The sequence below is a fragment of the Triturus cristatus genome, chromosome 6, assembly GCF_964204655.1.
Source record: "Triturus cristatus chromosome 6, aTriCri1.1, whole genome shotgun sequence".
NCBI lineage: Eukaryota > Metazoa > Chordata > Amphibia > Caudata > Salamandridae > Triturus > Triturus cristatus.
In genome coordinates, this window is record NC_140589.1 from 1,778,410,815 (window position 1) to 1,778,431,849 (window position 21,035).

Below are 21,035 nucleotides of genomic sequence, written 5' to 3' on the forward strand. Positions count from 1 at the left end.
CTCGAATCAAGCTCCTGGTCGCCCTCGACACCTCCTGGTCCTCGTGGCTGAAGAGTCCAGCTTCACCTCTTTCACCTGAAATCACCCGACATCGGTGGGCATCTACTCATCGCCTTCCTGGTCACTGGCAAGTGACCCAGACTCTGTCCCCTCTGCTTTCAGCTTCTTCTCATATTCGATCCAGGCTTGGATCTCTTCAGACACTTCGCATCTTCACGGCAGCAGCACTTCTTCGCCAGCTCCCATTGAAATCGATGACGCGACCTGACACCAAAAGACACCTATGCACCCGGCTTCCCTGGGTGAGGTAACACAAGTACTCCGGTGCTCCCGTGGGTGCTAGCCCTAGAACTTCCTAAGTCCAAAAGGGTTTGGTCCTGACTCATTTCTAAGTGTCCCTAATCTTTAAAAATCAAACCGCGACTTTCCCCATAGAAGCTAACGGCAGCTCGCGGCTGTGTTCACACACTGCACATGGCCCCCGTGGATCCCCTGTGTCACTACCTTGGGTGGTTCCTTGAGGTCCCAGCGATTCTACAGGCTCTAGGCCTTGTGTCTAGTTAAGACGTGGTTCTTATACCATTATTTTAGTATATGGTTTGGCTCGCCCCTAGGGCCTGATATGTATTTGTCCTATTTTACTGTGATTATTGAAGTGTAACTTATGTGTTTTGACCTCTAGTCTCATAAAGAGACTGGGAGCGTGTGTTTAGTAATAAATACATATATTTTATATATATACCTGGTGTGGACATCTTTCATTTAGTGACTCAAGAGATTATAGACTGGTAAAACAAGCTGCTTTACATTCCTTCAAGACTTAGCCTGAAGGCTGCTCTCCACAGCTACCACTAGAATAGCTTTCAATAAAGGTTGTCTTTAACCTATAACCAATAAGGGGTTGTTTGGACTGGTACAAGGTGCCCACTATAAATAGTGGACAGCATATATCAGGCCAACTTCTCACACTTACTGGCTAGCGTCTGTAGACACAGCATGTTCTGCATAGTGCTGGACCAGATCCTATTGTTCTGTGGGGGGTGAAACTCGACTTACCACAAGAGCAGCAAAAACCATGCTCGATGGAGTGACTTGGAAACTGTTGAGTGACGGGGTGTGAAGTCACCAGCGAGGCCTCTTTGGTACATTCTGTGTGTACTAAAAGGCGTGTCCAAGTGAGTGCTGAAGTCCTCTCTCTGGTGAGCAGCCTTGAGGAGGTACTTGTGTACTCTCTTCACACCGTTCACAGCCCCTACGACTACACCTGAGTTTGCCTAATGCTAATAATTTCGTCAAATAGGGCTACTTACTTAAGTTTCAAGTTCGACTCAAGGTCATGTGACCCTAAGCCGAAAGTCCATACAGTTGTCATATTTCGTCACTAGGTGATTTGAAGGGTGAGATAAGGTGATCTATGCTGAGTTCCCCTTCTGGTATCATTTTCAAACTGTGAGGGCACCAGTCTGTAGGCCCAGACTGGCCAAGTGAAGACGATCCTGCGAGAGGTTAGACTGCGAGTAAGTCTGGAGTTGGAAAAGACCACCTTGGTTGTGCCATGACACCTTCAACAGGTTCAGTACTCCGCTCCTGGCAGTTTAAGATGGTTGCTTTCACCGGCCAGGCAATGAGCACTAATACTGACCGGGCCTCTGAGGAGGCTTTCTTCCACTCAAGTACAAACCATTTGTGTATCTTTAACCCCTTGTGTGCCACGCCCTTTCCCCGCCCTGTGCCGGCCGTTGCATTAGCGGGCGGGGTTCATGACGAGCTGGACTCGTCATGGGCACAGCGCAACCGCGGCCCATGACGAGTCCAGCTCGTCATGGGCACACAAGGGGTTAATGGGCCACAGTGTTGCCAGTCGTTATTTCACAAGCTCTGTTGGGAGACCTTTAGGCCAGGGCACTAATGGGGAGTTACTGAACTCTCTCCATATTTTACAGATCAAGCCTCTATGGCCATTTTGAATGAGAGAGATGTTTTGGGGGTGTTTTCAAGCCTGCAAATGCAGTCTTCGTGGAGCGTTAGTGTCTCAATACGTGAGATGGTAATTTCCTCTCCTTTGCTTAAGAAGCCTTTGCTGGGCCCTCGCTACTCAGGTAGTTAGTTTGTCATTTCTAACCAGTTGGTCTTAACCACTGTGGTTAGAAAGACAAGGTGTGCTCCTCTGAGAGACGATCTAACCACAGCCACCTTCATGGACAGAAATCACGTGAGCTTTAAAACGATGCTCATTACGAGGCTGGTGCCCTCCATTCAGTGACTATCCCAGTTCCTTGCTGACGGGATGTATCCAGTGTTGATAATACGCTTGGTAGGAGGGGACATGCTTCTGCTATATGGAACCAGCTGCAGGCAGACTGCGTGCTACTGCCTGTAGCCTCATGCGCATTCCAGTCGTTCAGTCTCAGACTTGGTGGCAGTATTTTCGTTTGAAGTTTTATATAGAACTAACGAACTTATAAACCCGAAGTTATCAGAGCTCTTTCTTTACAAGAGTACCAGTTGCTTTACAGACGGACACATTCATTTTTAGGCAAGGGGAGATTAAGTGATTTGCCCTGAATCAGACAGACCCTTAGACTCCATACCGGTTCCCCAATTTCAGAGTCGGTCTCTCTGGCCGTTATGCCATATCCTGTACTCGAGACTTGTGTCCTTAAAAAAGTTTTAGAGTATTGCATCTTTAAAACACGACCCAAAATGTCACCTTCCTGTAGTGAATGACAATAGTGGCTGATTACTGCTCTGCGTGTTGAAGTAGGTTGCGTTTCTATACTCTATTAATTGTTTCTTGGTTACTGTGTATTGCTATCCAGTACTGTCACCAGTTAATGGCAATCTTTTGGAATCTGGATGTCCTATGCTGCTGGTCTCTTTCTACCATGAGGAGGGGATGAGGAATGAAAGAATTCCTTTGGTTTCTGCTGCTTTGGTTTACAAATGGGATTATGTATCGCCATTGTTTCTTTGGAAATAGATGATTGCATATTAATGCATTTGTGTTTAAAATATCCGATGAAACTTTTTGTATTCTCTGTCCAGTTTGTACGACTGTAGGTTTGTCATTCTAACTATGGACGATGGTGTATGAGCGCTTGGTCTTGCCTGCCCGCATGAATCAAATAAATACAAATAAATAAATACAACATGCAGTACACAATGCAAGGGTCTGAAGAATCCTTCTAGAACTGCAAGCACACATTGCGTAATTTGACCTGAAGGGCAATAGAGGGTGCATGATATTGCTGAGAAACATGTTGATTTGTTTTTCTTTCAATTTCAAAATACTTTATTGGTTTTCACAAGGTATACAGAAAGCATGTATTTGGTTAAGCGAGGGTGTCCAAATTTATGATTTTTATCCCAGACCTTTGTATTGTACTGACCATGAGATGGTGTGTCCACTTGATTATGAACTGCACGTTTTAAGTGCAAAAACACAGTGAGTTTGTGTGTGTATATATATCGGGCCTCAAAAAAATCATAACAATTTTACTAGACCTGCTGGTCTATGAACTTGAATAATCTTCTCGACCTAACTCTAATGTAACTTGACCTCTAAACTGGTCCAATTATGTCATCCTAGGCAAATATTTTAATGTGCTGAGCCACCTTTTTCTTCATTATCACATATGAGAGCACCTTCCAGTATGTGAGTTCAGCATTCCGGCTGTACAGAAAAGCCCTGTTTGGTTTGATTTAATAGACTAAAGGTTTGCTCCATACATAATAAGAATCTACCCACATATAGGGTGACATGACCCCTGACTTGCCTCTAAGTTTACTAATAGCATGGCCATCGGGGCAGGAATGTTTCTTAGTTCATCTTTAAAATCTCACTTTTTTTTTTTAAACAGATTTTATTTGTCAAGTTGCACATATATTGCAGAACTCTGCATCCCAGAGACATCTGCACGATCAACCCACACAGATATGATGACTTTGACTTTTTCCAATGTTGCCCGAACAAATTTATGCAACAAATAAGTTGAAAACCCCAACTCCCCCTTATCCCCTCACCTCTCCCCCGATCGCAAAAGGTCTGCTCAGCCCTGCCCCCCACATACGTACTAAGCCAGGCGAATGGAACTCCCTGAGTCCCCCCGCCCTTGCACCCCCACCCTCCACATCATAGCCATAACCTGTCACAATAAATGAGTTTCCTCCGCCGGTGGCGGTTCTAACATTAGACCTCGATAATCCGCCCACCATCTCCAGATTTTGTAGTGCTTGCGTGGGCATCCCCTCGCAACAAAGCTAGGCTGTTCCAACCCCATACAAAAGTCCAGCCCATTCTTCCATGCGGCCAAACACGGGGCCCTAGGTGCCTTCCATGCCCTGGCGATGTCCCTCTTCGCCAGAGTGAAACCCAACAGCATGAGGTGTCTCTTGTAAATATTACCGCCTATCCCCTCCATGACGTGCAGCAAGGCCAATTGTGGTGTGCGTGAGAGCCTCCACCCCAGGACTTCCGATAGACAGTCAAAAACCCCCCTCTAAAAACGATCCAAGAACAGACAATGTCAGACCGTGTGAATGAATGTGCCCTCCTCCAGCCGACAGTGAAAACACTTGGGGGAGGCAATCAACCCCGCCCTCCACAAGCAGACCTGTGTATAGTAGACCCTGTGAAGGTACTTGAACTGGACAAGGCGGAGTCGCATAGCTATAGCCGCACCCCGCGGTGCAGCCAGGGCCTCCGTCTAGTCCTCCTCCTCCAATGAACCCACGTCGTCCTCCCAGTCCCCCCAGAGCTTCTGCAGTGTAGAGGAGCAATGTATAACCAGGGATTGGTATATATGGGAAACTTACCAGTCTGGCAAGTCTCCCATGAAAACCTTTGCTTCCAGTGGACTGAATTCCGGCAGGGACTCTAAGCCCTCTAGGCTGGGGGATAGGGAATGCCGAAATTGAAGGTAGCGAAAGAACTGGGACCGTGGCATATGAAACTCGGCCTGAACATCTTGGAAGGATTTGAGCGTCAGGCCCCTCATGACATCCCCAAGTGCTGAGATGCCTATATTGTCCCACCCCCGAACCCCCTGCAAAGCCGCCAATTGAGGTATTCGCCCATTGTTCCAGAGGGGAGTCTCCCTAGTCAAGGTATTCCACCAACCCATTCGTCGCAGTGCCGGTCTCCAAATCAGGAATACCACCCTCGTAACAGCCGGCAGAGAGCCCCTCACGGGCGCCGAGTAGAGAATTGTGTATAATGAATAGTGCCCCATAAGCCATCGCTCGACAGCGTATGCCGGGTCTCCTCTATCACTGTACCACCACTCGTTAAGGACCAACAGATGCGAAGCTGGGTAATACGATAGGACATCCGAGGACGCCAGCCCCCCGCAGTATGTTGACAAGAAACTTGTACGCGGAGCTACGCGAACCTTACCCCCCTCCCATAAGAACTGCCCAAGCGCTGCATTCACCTGCCGGAACCATCAGGGCGAGATCTGATGTGGATGGTTTTGCAGCTGAAAGAGGAGCCGGGGGAGCGCCACCATTTTGAAGATTGCCGACCTGCCATACAATGATAGGGGCATACGAGACAAGCACTTAAGGTCTTCCCGGGTCCGTGCCCAAACGGGAGCCAAATTTCACTCCCAGGAGATCGTGGGGACATCTGACAAGAACACCCCTAGATATTTCAGTCCCCCCACCGCCCGCTGAACCGAGGGGATCCACGTGCCCAAGCCCGTCTGTTCTCCCAGAAGCCATATCGTCGATTTGCGGGGGTTCATCTAAAGTCCTGAAGTCTCCCCAAAGATCTGCATAATTCACAGCAGCCGTGGCCCCGTCCTATCTATAGCCATAAGGAAGAAGAGGACATCGTCCGCATACAATGCGATCCTGTCGGATAGGCCCGGTGCCCATTCAAACCCCCGAACCTGCGCATCTATACGCACCCATGCCGCTAGAGGCTCCATGGCTAGCGCGAACAAATACGGGGACAGGGGGCAGCCCTGCCTCGTGCCCCATCCGATGGAGAAGGTAGAGGATTCTGCCCCAGCCTCCCGCACCGACGCCGTCAGATCTGTGTACAGGAGCATAAGGTAGGAGAGAATGCGTGGTCCAAAGTTGAGTCGTCTCAACAGAGCAAAGAGATAAACCCAGCTTAGGGAGTCAAACGCCCTGTCCATGTCGGCCAATAAAACGCCGCTGGTTCCCCCAGCCGCCAGGCATCTGCTATCGCCACATGCGCTCGCCTAATGTTGTGCCTGGTTGCCCTCTGAGGCATAAATCCAGCCTGGTCCGGATGCACCAGGACAGAGATGTGGGGCAAAAGGCGATTGGCCAAGACCATAGCCTCCACATTTAAAAGAGAAATTGGACGGTACGAAGCATGCTGCTCCGGTGGCCTGCCCGGTTTATGGAACACCACCACCTCCGTGTGTCTCCAATCTGGAGGGAGCAAGCCTCGCTCTCGAGCCTCCTCTATTACGGGGCGAAAATGAAGGGCCAACTGTACAAAATAACTCCGAAAGAATTCACTGGGGAATCCATTGGATCCCGGCACCTTTCCGGGGTTAAGTTCCCCCAATGCCGCACCCAATTCTTCGTCTGTCAATGGGAGCTCCAGCTGGTCCCTCACCTCATCTGACATTGTTTTGGGCGGTAGATCAGTGAAAAATTTGTCTATAACGGCAGGCGATAGGCATTCCTTGGGCGCATATAGGGCCGCATAATACTCTGCAAAACTTTCCGCAATGACCGGGGGGTCCGTAATAGGTTCTCCCGCCTGGTCTGTCAAGCCTGGCAGGGCCTGGGAATGGAAGGTTCCCTGGCACAGTCGATGCAGCATCTTACCGGACTTATCTCCCTACTGATACACTCTGCTACGCGTCGCTAGCCGGGCCTGACGGGCTTCGTCCATCAAGTCGACCGCATAGCTCTGCTGGGCCATCAATAATTGCCTCCGAAATTGGCCCACTCCTGCTTCGCGGCTCCTGTACTCAAGGGCTTCCATTTCTAATTCCGCCAGCTGTAACACCTCTCTATGTTTCCTACGCGCTGCCGCGCACCAAAAAATATCTACCCCCCTCAGAGTGGGCTTCAGAGCCTCCCACAAGGTCTCCGCACCGGAGACGGAACCCGTATTGGTTGTTAAGTAGTGATTAATTGCGTCACTCATGTGTTCTCTGTATTCGCCATTCTGCAGATGCCATACTGAGAGCCGCCACCTAAACGGCTGTCGTCCTCGCCCAGTCCGAAGCGTAAGAGTTATCGGGGAATGGTCGGAGAGGCCCCGGAGCAGGATCCCCGCCGACACCACCCTACCAACTGCCGTCCTGGGGACAAAGAGGTAGTCAAGTCTGGAATACGAGTCATGCACCGCAGGTACATAGGTGAATTCCCGGCGATCACCATTAAGGCGCCGCCACACATCAGTCCAGTCAAGTCCCGTCACTAAGGAGAGCAATCTCGTGGTGTGGCCCCCCTCCTGTCCACCCCCGGCCCGCCATCGATCCCTGGTCCCCTCCATGACGTCATTTCAGTCTCCCCAGACCACCGATAGGATATCCGGCATGTCTGTCCATAGAGTCATCAATCGTTCCACTAAATTCCACTGCAGAGGGGGAGGTGCATAGACACTGCCCAGCACCAGGGGATCTGCCCCAATCTTGCCCTGAAGGAATAAGTAGCTCCCCTGTGTGTCGGACCACTGTCTATCATGGGTAAAAGGAACCCTGCGGTGTATCAGAATCGCCACCCCCGTGAGCCCCTTGCGAAGCCGGAGTGGAAGACCTGCTGAAAGCCAAACCGCTGAAGGCAGAGCGCCTTCGTACCCATGAGGTGTGCTTCCTGTAGCATAAGTATATCGGCCCCCGCTCGCTTAGCGTAGTGGAGCAGGGCCCCGCGTTTAATTTTATCCGGGGCACCACGGACGTTCCAGCTAATAATAAGGAGAGTGCCTGGTGTCACCTGCTCTCCTCTGGGCATACATCTACACCTATAGCAATTGTGGCGACATTTCGGTATAAAGGAGAAGAGCAATGACCCAGCAGTAGCCGTGCGATCTGACAAAACCAACCCCCCCCCTCGCACCCCAACAAACCCCCCACCCTATACCTCAAGAACATTGAAGCATCTGTCGCGGTGAGGCTAGACCCAGATCCCAAACGGGGGACCAGAGTCCGCTCCAACCAATGGCTCCCCAACATACAGCCCCTAGTCACTGGGCATGTCCCCCACCGCAAGGGCCCGGCAGAGAAACCGGCCCATATCACAGTCTCCTCCGACCAGCAATAAACAGTTCGGCAATGTAGAACTCCACAGCTCCTCATGGTCCCATTCATCAATCTGCCGATAACTGGCACCCTGGCACCGAGCCTCCCCCAGAGGATGCGCCACAGGACCGGGAGCAACACCGCGACCGTCTGTTACCCTTCAGCTGCCCCCGGGGACCTCTCCGGGCCATCTCGCTCGATGAGGAATCCGATTCTCTCCCAGGTGGCGTGTGGACCCTCACCCGCACTGTGTCATCAGTCCATTAACACCTCCTCCGGAGTGTCAAAAAAGTGTGTGCAGGAGCGGTACACCACTCGAAGGTGGGCAGGGAACAGGAGAGCATCGGGAAGCTTGAGGTCCGTCAAGGTTCGCTGCCATGAATGACTGTCGCTGCTGTTTCACAAGACTCGTGTAGTCAGGGAAAATGAGGATGTGCGGATTATCGTTGAGTAGGGGCTCTTTGACCCGGGCCTGCTTCAATATAGTGTCCCGATCATGATAGTTCAAGAGTTTTGCAATCACTGGCCGTGGGCGAGCTCCCACCGGAGGCTTCTGTGTGAGTGCCCTGTGGGCCCGCTCGACAACGAAGCAGCGGGATAGGGCCTCTGGGGGAATCCAACTCTCCAGCCACTGCGTGATAAAGTGTTCCATATTGCCCCCCTCGCAGCCCTCCGGAAACCCCACGCATCGGAGGGTATTGCGTCGGGCCCGCCCCTCGGCATCCTCCACTCGTAAGGTGAGCCCTTTCTACACTTTTTCCATGGCCGTGACTTTGTTCTTTAATGCAGCGACATCATCTTCCACTCCAGAGATACGAGTCTCTGCATCAGTGATACGTGATACTGCGTTGCGCAAGTCTTGCCTCAACAGCATGAATTCCGAGCCAACCGCCCCTATTTTCGCATCCAGCATGTCTCTTAAAATCTCACTTTTAATAAATATATTACTGACGCTTGAGGTGGTAGTGCACTGTCATTTACAGGCAGCAAATTTTCTATTGAAATGGACAAAACGTTCCCACTAACATGCAGTTTTAATTATAAAAATATATAGTGTATAAGCATTAATCTGTGGAAACCGGGTTTCAGCCAACATTTCTAGCATTCACATGTCACCGAGTAAAGTGTTCTAATTCGTTTTCATCCTAATAAAATATTTTTTCACCACACAAAATTACTAGACAAGGGCTTTCATAACTACTGCAATTTATTTTGAAATATTTGTAAAGTACACTTTTCAACTACTCAAATGTGTTAGCATAAAGCATGACATCCCACAGCCTTTCATTTCACACTTTATGTACAGCACATTTGTGAGACCGTTCCCTTTACAAAATCCTCAAACTTTGTAGTCCGAGGAAGAAAAGTAATTGTAGATGTAAACTGACTTTTCACCTCTGTCCCTGAACACAGAATAAATGTGACAGATGAAAAACAAGATTTAAAGGCACCTTTAAAGCTCCTTCACTTTGTGAGTGAACATATCACCTGTTTTTCAGCTTGCGAAAAGGGGTGAGTAGGCCCTAAATACAGCCCCCCTGATAAAATCTTATTCGCCATAGCGTGTAGATTTGTTGAGGCCTGATATATATATAACTTTACTCCGCCAACTTTCGTTCTCCTGAAATGACGGATGCAGACCCATGAATCTGTGCAACTTTCTTTATTGAAGAGCGCCCTGCTCCTCCGCCATATATATAGATATATATATATACACACACACACACATACTCACCCCCACACTGTGTGTATATTTATATATTACTTTTATGTTTAAAAAAATGATGGCATTTTCTCTCCAGTAAGTTCAGGACCTGAACCTGTAGAACAGTCAGGTACAATAATCATATAATTGACCGCATGCCACATCTATCACAATTTCGTGTGACAGAAGTAGCATGGTTGCTGCTTTTTAGTAGCAGATTGTTTAAATCAGTTGGAACCACAAGTACCCAAATTGCTGCGTTTCCATTGGCGAACCGCAGGCTCACGCTAGTAAGATATTTCGTTTGCGTTAGTTGTCACTGATTATTCCTTAGGTCGGTACCCCGTGAACTTCTGAGCTGCCTGAATTATTCTAATTAGACTGAAATGCTTTCCAGCGCCAGTGGAAACGGTCTCTACTCTCTCTCTCTCTCTCTTTCCTTGCCCACACGCGTTTACCCAGGGGCAGGAGTTGAGGCGGCCTCGTTCTTCGAAGACCTGAGGGGCCGAGTTTGTTTCATGCACACAGCCCGTGTACTGGAAGGTGGAGAGAGCCCATTGGCAGCTCAGCCCTCTGGGACTCATTGCAGTGCCTTCGCAGCGCTTCCAGGCGCACCCTGACTTCTTATCTCGAGCCTCGCGGGCCGTAATCCATCCCATGGCGCTGGAGCAGCGTTGCAGGGGCTAGAAGAGCATGGGTGCTGGCTGCCGGGTGGTGTCGGAGCTCGCTGGAGCTGGGAACCCTGCCGGGCTTGTCATCATAAATATGCTGTCCGGTAGCGAGGAAAAGGCAAACTAATAAAGGGATCCAAGATACTTATGGATGTCTTGGCGGCTAAATTACGTTTTCGTCATAAATCCGGCAGTAGCTGCTAATTTATGTGATGACTTTGCAGAAATTACAGCAAGCTAACTGTATAAAGGCCGTAGGATCGTCCAGCTAATGTCTTGGCCGGGTCATTAGGGATCAGAAGAGATTATAGCCCCAAAAATAATGAATGAGTGGCCTCTATGAGGTGTTTGTTGTTTCATTTACATTTTAGCATGGGTACTAGGTAACTTCCCAGACAACAGTCAAAGATGGCACCTTATGTCCTTTTAGCCGGCCATGCCATTACATTTGTCAACCCTTCGTTGTAGGCCCACCCAGTGCGTAGTTGCAGCTTGTTGGTGGCGAACGTAGATTTGAAGGTGAATTGTATCCCTCCCCTTTATAAGACAGTGGCACACTTTACTCCATGCTTGCTGAGGGGTGATGATAATTAATGACCTACTAAAAGAGTACATTGCGACCAAGCAGTTTCTGTTACCCTGAAACCGGTCCTAGGATGCTTGTTTCCGGTCCAGGGAGGACCTGGCCTGGCAGTTGGGGCTGGACTGTTCCCATGGGGAGCAGGGTCAAGACTGACTTGCATATGGCTGGGTTTAAACTGGAATGGCATGGGGAGCAAAAAAAGACTCCTTTACACCCAGATCTCTGTACTGGGATGCATGTTTGACATTGTTCAGCATTCTGTCCATCAATTTTTGCATTTACATTTTGAAGCTTTACCTACTGCTTGTCAATCACTGGGATGCCAGAATATAAAGTCACAGAATTCTTGTATGTGAGCATAGGTGCCCCAAATTTCTCTGCGTAGTTGAGCAGCACCTAAAATGTGTTGGCTGCCATGGCTCAAGATACATAGTGGAAAGGTCTATGACCCCATTTGTGAGACGTATTCAGAACAGGCAAGGTGATTGGTGGGGTTGCCCTTCTCGGGATATGGACTCATATTGCTAAGCATTTAAATTGTTGCTGCTTATGTGTCCCATTGTCTAGCTCTTAAGAAGAAAGAGGCACCTCGGATTTATGTGGTCCCTTTCCACATAGGTGATACCCCCCTGTCTTCAACATTGTGGCATCACAAAAATTGGCAGAATGGACTAAAAGGGTTAAAAAAAACTGCATTCTAATCAAAGATTACTCACAACCGAAGCTAAGGAGCTTCAGCAACAGACAGCACGTTGTACATAACTAGATGAAATAATTTGTGCCTGGAAACTGAATGTATGTTAGTGTGCCAAATTAGTACACTTTTTTGTACTAAAACGGCACACAGCGGTGTGTGCCTGTCCCTCGGAGCTGTAAACGGCAGCAACAGTGTGTGCCAGTCTGCTTGGCACTCAGATCTGTTTACAGAACAGTGACAGAGTGTGCGCCTGGCCCTCAGAGCTGTAAACAGGGCAGTAGGAGCGTGTGCGCCTAGCCCTCAGAGCTGTAAACAGCCATCAGCAGAGTGTGCCAATGTACCTAGCCCTCAATCTGTAAACAGGGCAGTAAGAGAGCGTGCGCCTGTCCCTCAGAGCTGTATATAGGGCAGTAATAGAGTGTGCACCTGTTTCTCAGAGCTGTAAACAGGGCAGTAAAAGAGCGTGTGCTTGGCCCTCAGAGCTGTATATAGAGCCGTAGGAGAGGTGCGTCTGGCCTTCAGAACTGTATATTGGGCAGTAGGAGGGTGTGTGCCTAGCCCTCAGGGCTGTAAACAGCCAGCAGCAGAGTGTGCCAATGTGCCTAGCCCTCAATCTGTATACAGGACAGCAGGAGAGCTTGTGGCTGGCCCTCAGAGCTGTATACAGGGCAAGAGGAGAGTGTGTGTCTGTCTGGCTCTCGGAGCTGTAAACAGGGCAGTAGGAGAGCGTGCGCCTAAACAGGGCAGTAGGAGAGCTGCGCCTGGCTCTAGGAGCTGTAAACAGGGCAGTAGGAGAGCGTGCGCCTGGCTCTAGGAGCTGTAAACAGGGCAGTAGGAGAGCGTGCGCCTGGTCCTCGGAGCTGTTTATAGGGCAGTAGGAGAGCGTGCGCCTGGCCCTCGCATCTGTAAACAGGGTAGTAGGAGAGCGTGCGCCTGGTCCAAGGAGCTGTATACAGGGCAATAGGAGAGGTGCGTCTGGCCCTCAGAGCTGTTTATAGGGAAGTAGAAGAGCTGTGTCTGGCCCTTAGAGCAGTAGATAGGGCAGTAGGAGAGCAGGCTGCGCCTGGCTCTCGGATCTGTAAACAGGGTAGTAGGAGAGCGTGCGCCTGGCCCTCGCCGCTGTAAACAGGGCAGTAGGAGAGTGTGCGCCTGGCTCTAGGAGCTGTAAACAGGGCAGTAGGAGATCGTGCGCCTGGTCCTCGGAGCTGTATACAGGGCAGTAGGAGAGGTGCGCCTGGCCCTCGCCGCTGTAAACAGGGAAGTAGGAGAGCGTGCGCCTGGTCCTCGGAGCTGTATACAGGGCAGTAGGAGAGGTGCGCCTGGCCCTCGGAGCTGTTAATAGGGAAGTAGGAGAGGTGCGCCTGGCCCTCGGAGCTGTTTATAGGGCAGTAGGAGAGCGTGCGCCTGGCCCTCGCATCTGTAAACAGGGTAGTAGGAGAGCGTGCGCCTGGTCCAAGGAGCTGTATACAGGGCAATAGGAGAGGTGCGCCTGGCCCTCAGAGCTGTTTATAGGGAAGTAGAAGAGCTGTGTCTGGCCCTTAGAGCAGTAGATAGGGCAGTAGGAGAGCAGGCTGCGCCTGACCCTCTGAGCTGTAAACAGAGGGGTAGTAGGAGAGCGTGCGCCTGGCCCTCGCCGCTGTAAACAGGGCAGTAGGAGAGTGTGCGCCTGGCTCTAGGAGCTGTAAACAGGGCAGTAGGAGAGTGTGCGCCTGGCCCTCGCCGCTGTAAACAGGGCAGTAGGAGAGCGTGCGCCTGGTCCTCGGAGCTGTATACAGGGCAGTAGGAGAGGTGCGCCTGGTCCTCGGAGCTGTATACAGGGCAGTAGGAGGGGTGCGCCTGGCCCTCGGAGCTGTTAATAGGGCAGTAGAAGAGCTGTGTCTGGCCCTTAGAGCAGTAGATAGGGCAGTAGGAGAGCAGGCTGCGCCTGACCCTCTGAGCTGTAAACAGCCAGCAGCAGAGTGTGCCAGTCTGCCTGGCCCTCGGTGTATTGTGGGTAAAGTGTACTGTACGAGGAGGAGGAAGCCGAGTGACGAGGCAGCTCTGCAGCGCTGCAGCGGGAGCGTCGTCCCCACTCTGCCCGCGCCCGTGAAGCCCCCGCCCGACAGACCGCCTACCTCCCAGCCCGCGGCGGGGTGTTGTCGTCCTGTCCCGGGAGGTAGTCGGCCGGAGCCTGCTCCGCCTGCGCCGATGTCGTGCCCTGTACAGTATGGAGGCTGCCCAAGTTTAGACGGAGGCGCGGCGGGCTCTCTGCTGATCGTGCCAGCTTATGGCCCATATTAGTCTCCATAGGAACCGGCGCCGAGCAGCAGCCTTTCAGCCCGGCTGGGGCACCTCCGATGGTAAATACCCGAATGCATGTTTACAGCGAGCGACTGCTTGACGTGCGCACTATTTACATGCAAAACTCCGATCAACAAGCCCTGCTCGGTTTGTTGTTTTCCGCAAATGTGTGCCTTCGATGAAGGGGCAGGGGGTTCTCAAACTCGGAGAAGGTTAGAAGATGCAATGGGGGCTAAACTGCAGAGTTTGGAGCGCTCTATTTTAATCGCGGCTTCAGCGCCTAAACAGCATGTGATTCCGATCAAAACAGCTTTACTGCCTGTGCCTCAGACTGTAAATATGCGTTATGTAAAAATGAAGTGTTGTGCAGCATCCTGCCCCAATGCACGACACCCCACACATCATGCTTGCAGGGATCTGATTCCAATGGGACACCATACCCCGAGTTGTTCTCCCGAATGCACCCGCGGTCGACATGTTCAGCGTGTGCTTCGTAAAGCGCCCTGCTGCTCACTGGAGGGAAGTCCCACTTCTAGATAATGTAGGGCCGTCATATTGTGATGCGTGTGTATATATGCAACACTCAGACACAGCAGTAGGAGTCCGCTTTGCTTTCACCCTGTTTTACCTCATAGAAGAAGGGGCCACGAGTAAACAACTTGCATACTAAGAAGGTGAACACGTTTTCGGTTCTGGTATAAGCCCAGTGAAACGTTCTTGAATTGTTGACTAATGAAACGGGGAGTCTTGTAACAAAGTCTGGATTTCCAGTTTTTTTTTCATTGCGTGATTCTGGGCAGCGCAATTTATCTTTTTTTACGTCTCTTTTTATATAGGTGGAAAATGTGTTGGCTTAAAACCAGATTATCTTGCAGTAGTAGTTGCATATTAAGCATTGATTGGCACAGTCAATAGGTCTGGCGTTGGTAGTCCGCATTTTGACTTTGTCAATGATTGTTTTTTTTTATCATGGTTTTTGCAGAACGTTATTTTTGGGGTAAATGCTGGACTCCGCCATTTTGCGAAATAAAACTTTGCTAAAGTACACATGAATATTGTTTAGGTCTCGGAAGCACACCTTCCCATTGTAGTCCCTGGCACTGAAGGGAACTTCTCAGTGGGTGGATGCGCGCCTTGTAATAGGGCAGGCACTCAGGGAAATTAGACAATGTATGAAGTGGGCGGCCCCTCTTCTCTACATGGTAGTGGATGGAAGAGAACTGAGTGTCACAATAACACCCAAGGATGAGGGGGTCCGAAAGCCCTTATAACATACATACATTCATTCATACATACATACATACATACATACATACATACATACATACATACATACATACATATAATATTCTTTCAAAATTGTTTGTTGACAGATAAAATAAGTTAAAATTGACAACACTGAATGCAAGATAAAGTTAATTTATCAAGAATGCAAAAGGAGAACAGGCAGTTCTTGCTTCCTTCTATTGCTGCCTTGTATGGAAGCCCATCATCTCCACTGGTGCTTCACTTGTGATAGCTGTACAGTGTGATAGTCCTTTTGCCATCACACACTCTTGTCCCATATGGATGTGTAACAGCACTGGCAAACCACAAACCCAGCTGGGAAACAGTGCAGCGTTATGACATTCCTTGTACATCTGTTACGTTGCGGACAAGCAACCACTCCCAGAAAAAGTCACACTCAAACAGTGCGAAATCCTAATATTGAGGATTTGTACAGCGGGTGCCCCAAGCTGTATTGTGTCCAGGCTCTTTAGTAATACTTTTTATTATCCAATGTATTTGTGCTTATTTTCACAACATCAAGAATGAAAGGGGAATTCTAATCTGATAGCGTAGGGGCCTCTGGGTGCACTTCAACCCACTGAGATGTCTTGGCTGGAGTGCGAATACAGTGAACACTCTAAAACACTTTCCATTTCGCAGCAGAGCCGCACAAGCCGCTCTCACCTCTCTTAATTGACGTGTAAGCGTCCGAGTCCTTGGTTGCTGTCCATCTGACAGCCACGGTCATATATGTGAACGTTGCACGTACATTGTATGTGACGCCTCCCAAGGGCCGGAGTGGAACACACCCAGGCAGGCTGCTGTAACTGATAGGCCCCAGCGCTTGCGGGGCCATTGCAGCGTGCGGGCTCTGCCGGAGTGGCACCATGGTCAGCCGGGCACTACTTACCACCTTACTCCCTTTTCATTTACTCTACCGCCTTTAGAACAGTGTACTGAAGCACCATTAAATGCACGTGACAACACTCGTACATGCAGGCGTTGGTGCAGCAGACTAGTATCGCATCAGTGTGCGGCCTGCTCGAGTGATGCAGGAGTTCTGTCCTACGCTTGGCTGCAGGCTTTGAAACTCCACCAATGAAGTAAAGCTGTCCTCTTGTGTCAAAGGCAGTCCGCACCTGAACTGACTCCGTGTGTGTTCTCCGGCAGACTTCATTGGTTGCTGCATGCTCTCAGATGGCCTGGGAGCTCTGTGATCGGATGTCTACGCCGTCTGACCTGGCCTTTCTTGGAGTATGACCCATGTTTCTCAAGAGAGGGTTGTCATGAAGAGTTTGAGGCTGTGTGTTCACCCTGTGGGGATGACTTATTGCTGTGTATCTGACACTGTGGTACTATCTCGACCGTCAAGCACTTCCCGCCCTTCCTCTTGGTCCATCTTCCAGCATCTTCTATGACAGGGACGGGTCCTCTGCAGTGATAATTCGGCCCTGTGCAGAGTGATTTTCAATGTAATTTAATTTTTATTAAGAATTTGGATCGCCAATGAGGTCCACTAAAAAAATATGCACAATTAATTATATAAATACACATTAAAATACAAACTCAGTTCTTTCTCATCGTAAATAGAATAAAATATAAAAAAAATAAATTTCAGCGTAATTGTATCAAAGTTTGCTGAAATACAGAATTCATTACTATATAGCAATGGCAGTATTAAATTAAAAACAGCCCATCATCAAGAAACGTGCCCGTTCTTGGCCAATTCTCAAGTTTCCATAGCACAGAAAAATAGAAGGTCTAAGAGCAAATGGGAACAATCAGTAGCACCGATAAGCAGGAGGAGTTAAGGGTATTCATTAATCGACAAAGGACATACATTTAAATACATATGTCATTTTGTAGAAAATGGAATACAATACAATATCGACATCAGAGTAAATCTAAATTAAATAAAGTGCAACCGTGCAGCAGCAAAGAGTTATAAACAAAACAGGCTCTAAGGAGATAACTGAAACTTTTGTGACTTACAACTGTTTTTCCCTGGCAATGATGAATAACAGCAAGACATGATCCAATTCTGTGCAAAGTACATTTAAATAGCAGAAACGTGTAAACATTAGGATCGTATACAATATCCGCTTTAAAATAGGACCAATTTTTAGATAAAGTGCATCTTGTAGCAGCAGAAAATTGTAAGCCAGATGGAGCTCCAAGGAACAAATTATCAAATTTATAATTAAGGTTTTCATTCTCCCTTAGCAGAAGTTAAAATCAACGATTTAAAATAGGGACCAGCACAAATAAGGGTAGTGAAAACTAAAATATATTCATAAACTCCTTAGAAAAAAGTAAATCATTTTATACACACATTTTTTTGGGGCGAAAAAGAAGCAATTCACGGGCTGATGATACATTCTTGATGCTATTTTGCAGAGTGATTCTCCATATTTATGCATAGCTCCCTTTGATGCAGAACTATGTGTCTTCATCACAGGTGCCCACGGAAGAACTTCCCGGGATGTTACAGACAGACTACGGACAGTGTGTTGTGTTGTTTCCATATTGATTTTTCCTTGTGCCTGTACTTAATTGCATCACCTATGTATTCATTCGGTTTTGTGCCACCACAAGGTTACTTCTATGCACGTTTAGGGGAGAAGTGGGTGGCACACTTTTCAGTATGTGTCCGGGATAACCATGTTGAAACGTTTGAGTCTGTTTGTGAGGGGCATGGAGGCTCCTGTTCAAGTGATGTCAGGCGGCATAGGATTTGAACACAGAATATGGGTTCATCTATAAATGGGCGTCTCTAGCTATAATGTTATTGATATTTTGCACTCATATCTGGCACAGTAGACAGTTCCTTGCCTGACCTTCGTATAGTCGTCTTCCTAAGTGCCTTAACCTCAGAAGGTAGGCTTCATCAAACCAGCTCTTATAGCAGAGGCCACCCCCGAACGGGACCTCGAGGGCCGGCGCCATAATGCCCTCCAGAACCCGACAAGGAACTGGTTTGCACCGCCGGGAAGGACCCTGAGGCTGAGTGTGGAGCTCTACCTATGCGGCAAACTGGCGCCGGAGTGGTGCCAGGTGAGGGTTTGGATCCCCCAATCAGGGGCACCCCTTCTCCTCCCCCTTCCTGAGTGCAATGGCCAAAAAGAGGGGATATAAGGCGACGCTCCTCCCTAGTGCAGCTCACTTCTACATCGTGGAGCTGGGAGAGCGGCGCCAAAAAACTCAAAACTCACCCACACCTAGGTAACAGCAGCGTCGCAGTGCTGGCGGAAACACGGAAACACAAGGCGGTGTGTAAAAGGAGGGCCACTCACTTTGGGATGCCTTACGGCAGGGTGAGTAGGCCTGACAAAAAGGCGGTAGCAAACAGAGACAGCGCTCGCATCCCTGTCCCCGCCAGACTGCAGGGCATAAAAGAGACTAGCAAGGTAGCGAGTTGGGGCCTAACTCTGGGGAAAGGCTACCCCCCACACGCAAAGAAGGTGTGGAGAACAACAAGAACAATCTACGAACTGTCAGGGTGATTTACGACCTTAGGAAATGCAAAAGACAAACAAGTGATTTATGACCAGCCAATGATTTATGGCTGATGATTTATGATGATCATGCAGAATGATTTATGACAACAAAATGATGACCGATTGTGACAGAATTATTTATGATACCCCGAGGATTTATGACCCATGACTTATGATGTCCAACTGACACTGTATGATACCCAATTTGCAATGACGTATGATGATGATTTATGACCCCGGCCCCAATAAAGTGTCCAGGGGAGTTGCATCTGTATGACGTATGTAATGAGTAATAAACTGCGGCCAACAATGACCACCAAATACAACGATGTTGGATGTGATTAGTAATGCAGATGCATAAGTATGGTACTTTTCCTGTAATGGGCACAGTGCGCGTGTTAAAGCGCTTCACTGGTAGGTGCTGTTGTTAAATTGAAAGGTTTTGTACCATCCGCATATTGTACTGGGGTACAGATTCTGCATACCTCAGTACACCCCCATCAGAGACCTATGCTCAATGTCTGCCCATCGCATCAACCAACAACCCTTTCAGAAGATGAAACACGGTGGCAGATCCCTGGGTGTGCAAGGACTTAGGGTCTAGAATACCCTTGACCTCAACCCAAGAGCTGAACCTAACCACATAACTTCGAAAAACTCATGAAAATGTAACTTTTTAGGCTTGCCTTAAACCGAGATTATTTTTTTTAGGAACAAGGAGCGATCTCTAGAATTTCAGACATGGATAATCATCTCCCTTGATTGGCTCGCCACTTCTTTTTCCAGCAATCAAACGGCGTCCTTCGCACCTGTTAGCACACTAAGCTTTCTGAAAGGCAAGACTTTGCACTATACGATCATTTAAAGGGAAACAATAATGTAGGTTAGGCTGCATTTGCAATTGCTGCTGATCTCCCATCCCCTAGTAGCACAATGTAGTGTGAATGTGTACTCAGTATTCTCTGGCAGCCTATTCTGCTCCACTCCTGCTCTCTCCCTTGTGATAACATCTGTTTCTTTTGTTGCATGTCTGCCTGTAGCTGCTTTGTGATTTTTTTTTTTTTGCATTGCTATCAATGCACATGCGGTTGACTTTCTCAACATCTCCTTAACTCTGAGATTGCTCATCTACAGATGTCTGTATGCAGATCTCATCTCTGTCTGCTTTTGACCGCTTGCCATTTTTCCATGGTTCATTGTTTTTACCGGTTACCTTTTCTGCTGAAAAGCACAAACAGGCACCCACCCTGTCTGGGCCAAGGCTTGAAACACTGCTACCTTTTCTGGACCAAACAGGGGGTGTGGTTTGTCTAAGGGACCAGGGCACAGCAGTATCATAGCCAGAGGCAATGAGAGACCGCCATAAAACCGATCTATTGAACCAACAATTGAACATGTTTTCCACCAAGGACCTTCTTGGCAACTCTCTGTTTTAAACATAGACGCCGCATCACTCTTACTGGACGTCTGAACTGCCGGTTGACCCTGCTGCACTTTACATGAGGCAGCAGCACCTCAGCAGCAAGTGGACGCCTTGCCTGCATGGTTTAATGCTCGCACTGATGCTCTCAGGTAATCGAGTTGTTTGTTGGATTGCATCCATAATTGCTTCTGCAGTGGCTTCTATTGTCTCATAATTCAGCGCAGTTAGATTGTACGCCGTGACTGTGAGCAATGAAGCAGGCTCCCAGCCAGGCACCGCGGCATGATGTACGGAATAGCCTTTCAGGTACTCGGAGGCATCCAGGCAGTGCACACTTGATGTACAGAATGGTGATGTGCTATAGGTCCCTCTGTAGCAGGCGGAGGCACCCAGGCACCGCGTCTTGATGTACAGAATGGTGATGTGCCATAGGTCCCTCTGAAACAGGCTCTGGTGTCCAGGCACCGCAAGCCTGATGTACAGAATGGTGATGTGCCATAGGTCCCTCTGAAGCGGACAGGGGCACTCAGGCACCACAGGCTTCCTGTACAGAACAGTGATGTGCTATAGGTCCCTTTGGAGTGGGCAGGGGCATCCAGGCACCGCAGGCTTCATGTACAGAATGGTGATGTGCTATAGGTTCCTCTGAAGCGGGCAGGGACACCAAGGCACCGCAGGC

The 21,035-nt window shown here is 49.0% G+C and overlaps 1 protein-coding gene across 6 annotated transcripts in view; it reads left to right on the forward strand.

Moving 5' to 3' along the window:
* Positions 1–21,035, forward strand: part of NCOA1 (nuclear receptor coactivator 1) — a 1,112,411-nt gene that overhangs the window by 477,205 nt on the left and 614,171 nt on the right. For 2 of the 6 annotated variants that reach the window (XM_085613076.1, XM_085613081.1), the window contains exon 1: positions 13,877–14,226. The exons of the other annotated variants lie outside the window; for them this stretch is intronic. The gene's annotated coding sequence lies outside the window, so the exon portion shown is untranslated. Of the gene's footprint in view, positions 1–13,876; positions 14,227–21,035 lie in introns of those variants that run through there. 6 annotated transcript variants of the gene reach the window in all.